Consider the following 7,823-nt stretch of genomic DNA (forward strand, 5'->3'; position numbering starts at 1 on the left):
GCAACCCTACATTTACCTCTGTAAGGAGTTTGATTTTTTTTAGTTGTCTTTTTTTTTCTTATCTTATAGTTGTCACTAATCGAAGGTTGAATGTCTTGTGAGAACAAAAGAATGTAGCAGTAAAACAGCTTTCAAGTTTGGAAGAGGCTTAAAATAGAGAGTTCTGTACCATAAAATTATAAATTTGAAGCTTTCTAGAAAAAATCAGATTAAATTACAATGTTCATGCTTTGGCATCTTATGTGGTGAATTGGGTAAATCTCCCCCGCATAATACTATGTTGGAGGATGAGATCTTCTCCATGTGTGGTTGCAATGTTATGTGGTTAGACTTGGGCAGAGTTTGTGTGGACAGGAGATCCAGACTCAAATGGAACTATTTAAACTCACCCACCTAACACTCTAATAGTACCAGTTCGGTCGTCTAGGCATTCCATAGATCTCTTCTAACTAAGTTAAAAGTGGGAATTGTAAGTATATGCAGTTCATGACTATGGTGGGGTGTTAAAAGAAAAATGGAGAAATCCTAACTGGGACACCTTTGTAATAGAACAATGACACTTTATCAAAGAAATGTAAGGCCAATGCACTTGCGATGAATATAGGAGGCCATCCTACACTTGCGATGTGCATGAAGCGCCATTCGAGACCTGCGATGAACAAAAAACACCTCCCCAGACCTGCGATAAGCAATTAGCGTCACCTGAGACTTTCAATGAACATAAAATGATATCGCAAGAGCCCAATGCACTATAAACACCTTGCGATGAGAATGAAATGACAACTCCTATTGTAACAAATGGAAGATAGACCCCGAGGCCGACAACACCCACTTACGGGAGATTGGTATTCCTTTTGTTCACAGCCAGTTGTGATGAGATGCCTCAGAGGCGATTGAGCAAAACACCCAAATACACCAGTCAGATCCAGGCGATCGAGCAAAAGACCCGGCTTGAAGATGGATCACAAGATAGAGTTATTGTTGGAAACCCTCCTTATGAATTATCGAGGAAGAGAAAGGCGGGAGTAATCCCTCTCAAAGAAGAGATTCACTAATTACTCGGGCACCCTATGGGATGAACAAAGATGTACTTTCTTTTATCTTCTTATTCTTTCTCCATATTGGTATTAGTTCCATCGTGCAAATGCTTTAATATGCTATACTTGTGCTTGGAATCAACAATTTGAGTTAGAGTGCTGATTTGATAAGAATCTCTTCTTTTTAGGAAAATTTATCTCTAGAAGAAACATTAGGGTAGCGTTTAAGACATATTTTATTAATTTTAGACATATTATTCTATAGTCTGTACTGTACTTCGAACAAAATGAGAAAGTAAAGGGCAAGGGACTGGGTGTAGGCAAAAGACCTCTTGAAGTTCCTACATAGCAGAGTCTTGTCAATTTTCACACTTGATTACCCTTCAACATCCTATTTGCTATGAAATGTGTTGGATTTTAATCTCATAAGAGATTAAATCCAATGGTTTTGATTGATCAATTACATGAGAAATTGCACCTGTACACTTGTTTGAAAAAATCAGTTTTTCTCTTACGAAAACCCAGTTTTGAACTTATCCCACATTGGAAAATTATAAGTTTTGTTTTCAATATTTCAATAGGAGATGATTTATACTCCTTAGAATTAGTAGAGGAGAGTATGGGGATTCGATACTGCGCAACGCGTGTGCGCGCGTGTGTGTGGTGCAATGAGGCGCTTTAGAGGTGCACTTTGCTCACACCCGCGTGGCTCGCGATGGGCGGCTTTAGTTTTGGTACGTTGATGACCGTTGATCACCATTGATGAGATCAACGGTCACGATTCAATCGGGTGTGATCAAGAGGCACAAATCAAAGTTAATAGTCACCAACTGTTAACAATTTTTTAAACAGTCACAATGGTTGAAATTGTGACTGTTCAAGGTGCCTTCACCAACTGTTAACAATTTTTTAAACAGTCACAATGGTTGAAATTGTGACTGTTCAAGGTGCCTTCTCTAAACCAGCACCTACCTTTTCCTCATACCTCTTCACAAGTTATTTAAGGAGCATGAATCAGACTCCAAATATACAATTTCTAAATTCAATATCTCACTCTCTCTCAGTCCGGTGTGCTACAGTCTCACAGAAGGTTTCTTTGGAGACTCTTCAACTTTGCTGGTTGTAGATTCTCGCCCAAGACTCTGTTGTATCCTGGGAACGAATTTGCCTGTAACCCAACAGCAAACTCAGTAAAAATAAGTGGGGGCAAATAACGTTCTAAAGACAGTGTCTTCAGATGCGTCTCAGAGCTTCTCCTCCTAAGTTACAGTGACCCCATCTTCCCCAACAAAATGAAACAGTCTCCTACGACCTTGGCTTCCCTATTTTACAAATGTCCTAACATTGCATGTTTATTGATCAAGCTATTTAGGAAAGAGCCATCAGGGCAATTTTTTACCCTGAATATCAATAAGAGATAATATATTTATAAAATAACAAAAGTAAAGTAATTTTTTCTGAAAATTATCAAGAAAGGGCAAGACACAGTTCATCGTCTTCCTCTTCTTCTTTTTCGCCCTCTCCTTCTCTCTCTTCTCTCTCTTGCTTTTCTTACTAAGCAAGAGAGATTCACGTATATGAAATAAAATGGGTCATGGCATCTTCAACGTCGACGGAGATACATTCCCGCCCTTGCAGAGTTACAGTTCATCGTCGACGGAGATACATTCTCCTTCGCCCTTGCAGAGCTAAAGCAAGTTCATATACGGGAACTGTTCATTGTCTTCCTCTGGGGTCGTGGCATCTTCAACGTCGACGGAGATACATGGAAGTTTCAGCGGAAACTGGCGAGTCTGGAGATGGGTAGCGTCTCGATAAGATCATCCGCCTTCGAGATAGTCACCACTGAGATCAAGCGTCGGCTTGTCCCACTCTTATCGTCGGCTGCCGGCGAAGGACGCGTGCTAGATTTACAGGACGTGTTTCGAAGATTCACGTTCGACAACATTTGTAGATCGTTCGGACTAGACTCCGGTTGCCTGGAGCTATCGCTTCCCATCTCGATGTGTATTGATGTGTATTGATGTCTTCATGAATGATGCGCATTTATTGATAGAGCTATTCATCATAGACTGATTGTTGAAGTTTGTATTGCCTCTGGTGCAGTATAAGTCTTCAGGGGAGTGGTGCCAATGGTGTCAACATAAATGTCCCCACCATCATAGAAAAGGCTCCCTCTAATGGAGGACTACCTACTCAAAATAAAGAATATAGCAGATGCTCTATCTGCTACTGGTGAGCCATTGATGGAGTCTGGTATGGTTTAACAAACCATAGGACTCCCACATGATTATGATAACTTTACCACTGTTTTTCTCACAAGGCCATTGATGATTTGTAGTCTTCTATTACAGTATGATATCAAATTGCAACGATCAAGAAGGTTTGCATCATTAGTCATGTCTCTACAAATCTTCCAACCAAAGCAAAAGGAAACTTGCCATATTTTGAACCATTTGGAAATTGATCATACTCTAAATATGGAAATCATAACTTCTCCGAATCTTGAGAGAAAGAAAGAACATCACATCCAAATTGTAGGTACAAAGGCAGTCCTTGTTAGATATGTAAGTTCAAGATTCTAAATATCAATACAGGTCGATGTATGGGCTTCTATCAGTGCTTCTTTTATATTTTATTTACTTTTTTCAAAACTAGTTCAGAAGAATCGGTTTAAGTCCCAGTTACCCTTTGAATCATGGCCTGACCTGTGTAGGGGTGTATTGGAAAGGCCCCAATAAGATACATATCGGCCAATATAGGCTGGTATATAACGATATTTTGAACCTTGCATGAGTTTCCCAATCAGCACTCTGCCTTGACCTGCCACAACAGGTTTGATACGTCTATCAGATACAACCTAAGAAAGCATGTAATGTTGAAACCTCATCACTAGTGACAGACAACTGCTGGTATATTGATTTGGGGGTGACACATCATATGCCACCAATGGCATTAATAATATGAAACTACATTGTGATTGCAATGGATTTCTCATATTGGTACTTGTTCTATTTATAGTCATGGTCAATCTTTACTTCTTCATGATGTTCTACATGTGCTTGGTGTTACAATTATTATGTTAGTTTTGTTGATGCATTTAGTAAATATACTTGGATTTTTCCGCTGTGCCTGTGCGTAAGAATGATGTGGAATCTATTTTCATTCATTTCAAAATTCAAGTGGAAAATTTATTTAACCGTAAGATCAAAATGATTCAAACTGATGGGTGTTCTAAATACAAGCCCCTCAAATCATTTTTCTCTCATCCACAAAACTATATGCCCACAGACGCTACACTAGAATGGTACAATCGAGAGAAATTAAGCATAGACATATTATTGAATTTGGCCTTTCCTTATTGGCAACGGCCTCTGTTCCCAAGTCTAAATGGTTTGAGGCTTCCTACATTGCGGTTTTCTTATTAGATGCCTTCCTATAGTATCTCTCTATTACAGGTCACCTGTGTGGAAATTCTATTTGGATGAAAGTATAATTATTTATCTCTTTGCATTTTCGCTGTGAATGCTTTCCATACATAAGGCTATACAATGTACAGAAGCTTGATTTCCGAAGCATCGACCCTCCTCCTCTTATTCTTTCCTCCACTACCCTTTCCTCATCACCTGAACTCAATCACCCGAACCACTAGTCTCCTCTCCCATTCTTCCCCATCTACATCCCCACCTCCACGTCTTAATTCTCTTAACGAAGTGCTTATACTTATCAGATCCCATACCACCACCACCACCTACTCCCTCTCCAATTGAAGATGTTAATTATGACATATCACCACCTTCTCAACCATCCCATGAACCCTTACCATCTCAACCTATTGAACCATGTGCCGTGGTTTCTCTTCAATGCACGCATATAATGCTCACTCGCTCCCTTACCGGAACCAAAATACCTAAACTCTTTCTCTCAACCAAATACCCTCTCTCTTGACAACACTGAACCTAAAACAGTTCACTAAGTCCTCTCTCACCCTTAGTGGTATCTTGCCATGATCGAAGAAGTGCAAACATTGCAACGCAACTCTACATGGACACTATGCAAGTGAGTATTCTGTCTTAAACATAACCCCAATGGTAGTGTGGACCGCTTTAAGGCCCATCTTGTGGCCAAGGGCTTCACACAACGAGAAGGCATTTATTATGTTGAAACTTTGAGCCCTGTAGTAAAACTTGTAATCATACATGTTATTCATCTTGCCTAGAGGTGTAAATCGGGCCGGGTTGCCTGTGGCCCGGCCCGGCACGACAGCCCACGAGTCATGCCGTGCCAGGACGGGGGTTCGTAGTCCATGGACTGGCATGACTTTTTCGTGCTGTGCCACCCGCGGCCCGCGTGTTGACACGGCCCAGCCCCCCCTCAAGCCCCAAGTCCCTCCAATGACTAGTTTCAACTTTTTTGGGGTTTTTTACATAAATGTCCCCCTAACATCTATAAACAACTATATACGGGGGCATTTATGTATTTTGCTTATGGAGGGGAAAAAATAACACAAATGCCCCCCACAACTATATAACAACTAGTTTATGGGAGCTTTTTATAAATAACTCTACAATAACCAAAATACCCCTCCTAACAACAAAAAAACAATCAGTCTTTAGGGTATTTTGGGCAATTGAATTATTTTCAATTCCTATAAATAGCCCTATGGCCCCTATCCTCCACCATTCTTCTCATCACACCAATTCAACAATCAACATTCAACAATTCTCTTATTCTCTTAACCTTTTCAGTCTTCATTTTCTCAGTCTCTTAGTCTCTCATACATTCTCTGCAATTTGAGTGAATTCTAATAGTCTCGTAGTTTGATTGGCCAGTTGTCTAATTCTCCAAGTTAGCAATTTGGGAGGTTTGGAGCCTTGGACATTGTCACGTTGAAAGGCTTTAACTGTTGAAATCAAGTTGGGATTCTGAACCGGCAATCCAGAGTAACTCCAATTAAATTAATTTTATTTTTTTAGAATTAAAAAAATGGCCAATTCTTCATAAAACCCCAAGTTTAATAGCCTGATTTGGAAAATATTTAAAATAAAGGATGTTGAGGGGAAGGGGAAAATAACAGTTTACCAAAAATGTAGAAAAGACTTTAGCTATTGTAGTAAGGGTGGTACTAACCATTTGACCAGACATTTTCTCACACATGAGAAGGAAGAAGAAATAACCTACAATTTAAATGAATTGTTGAAATAATGGAAAATGAATTTTAAAAATATTGGGAGAAGTTGAAGAACATTTCTCGTTTCTAATTCCGCCATGGCACGTGATCCATGATCTACTAACCCTTCTAGTGTCTATAGGTTATAGTTCCATTAGAGTCTTGTTTAGTTGTTTTAGTGTTGAACTTGTAGGTACCACCGTACCGGGTTGGCTAGCTGTAGTCATGATGTAGAATATAGATTACAACTTTACAATTACAAGACAAAGGAGGGCATGATACTAATACATACACCAGATATTTCACCTGAAACAAATGATAAAAGTGTGAATGCTTTCATCATAATGTATATGTAAATTTTTTTTAAATTGTAAATTTTAATAAATAACCCACCGTTTTTTTTTTTATTTTTGTCAAATTATTGTAAATTTTGTTTTAATTTTATTTAAATTATTTTCTATTAATGTAATTTTGTATTTTCAATTTGTAACTATATTATATTTTTTATATTTTATTAATTTGTTCTATTTTCATATTTCATTCATCCAAGTATGAAGTATGGAGTATCCAACCATTGTATATTTCAATATTTGTATGCTTTGTAATTTGTATCATTATTTATTCACATTTAAATGAAATAAAATTCCTATTTGAATTGTTTTATACTTTTATTTATTTATTTTTTTTGGGTTAATCGTAAATTCGTAATCCATAACCATATCCATATCCATTCAGTCTAGATTGGTTCGGGCCCGACCCAAGGCCCGCCCTGTGGCCTAACCCGGCATGTTCCAAGCCCATGACATGGCCTATAGCCTGGCTCAGTCCAAGCCCGCGGCACGGCATGAGCCTGCACGGGCTTGGGCCGTGAGCCGTGCTAGGCTGACTCCCAGAATTTTCACCGGAGAGGGCGGCATGACCTGTGATGGCCCGCGGGCTAACATGGCATGACCCACACTTTGTGCAGGCCACCCATAGGCCGTACCATACGGCCCAGCACAACCCACTTTACACCTCTAATCTTACCCTCCCCAAGGGATGGCCATTGTGACAACTTCCTGTAATCACTGCATTTCCATATGGTAATCTTCAAGAGGTGGTTTATATGTCTCAACCACCTAGCTTTGTTGATACTCATCATCTGTCTCATGTCTTCCGGCTTCACAAAGATCTTTATGACCTTAAATAGGCCCCACGGGCCTGGTATCAAAATCTCAGTGTTTTTCTCCAACAGCTTGATTTTTTCTTCTATTAGTGGCTGATACATCTCTCTTCACTCGCCACACCGCCATTGAAACCACTTTGAATCTTGTGTATGTTGATAATATTATCATAGTTGGCTCCGATTTTGATGTATCAATGCTATCATTTCTACGCTTGGCTTAGCTTTCTCCATCAAAGATCTCAGTTCCCTACATTATTTTCTTGGACTCGAGGTTCTTCATTCTGGTTCTTCCATTCACTTGTCCCAATGGTGGTACATAATTGACCTCCTTCATCGCACTAACATGGATGGTGTTAAGCCAGCTGCTACACCCATGGTTGTGAGTACTTCTCTTTCCAAGAACAATGGCTCTCCCCTTGCTGATCCTAGTGAGTATCGTCAACTAGTTGGT

Source organism: Nelumbo lutea, chromosome 4, assembly GCF_056320005.1.
Source record: "Nelumbo lutea isolate HS-2025 chromosome 4, American lotus-T2T, whole genome shotgun sequence".
NCBI classification, from domain to species: Eukaryota; Viridiplantae; Streptophyta; class Magnoliopsida; order Proteales; family Nelumbonaceae; genus Nelumbo; species Nelumbo lutea.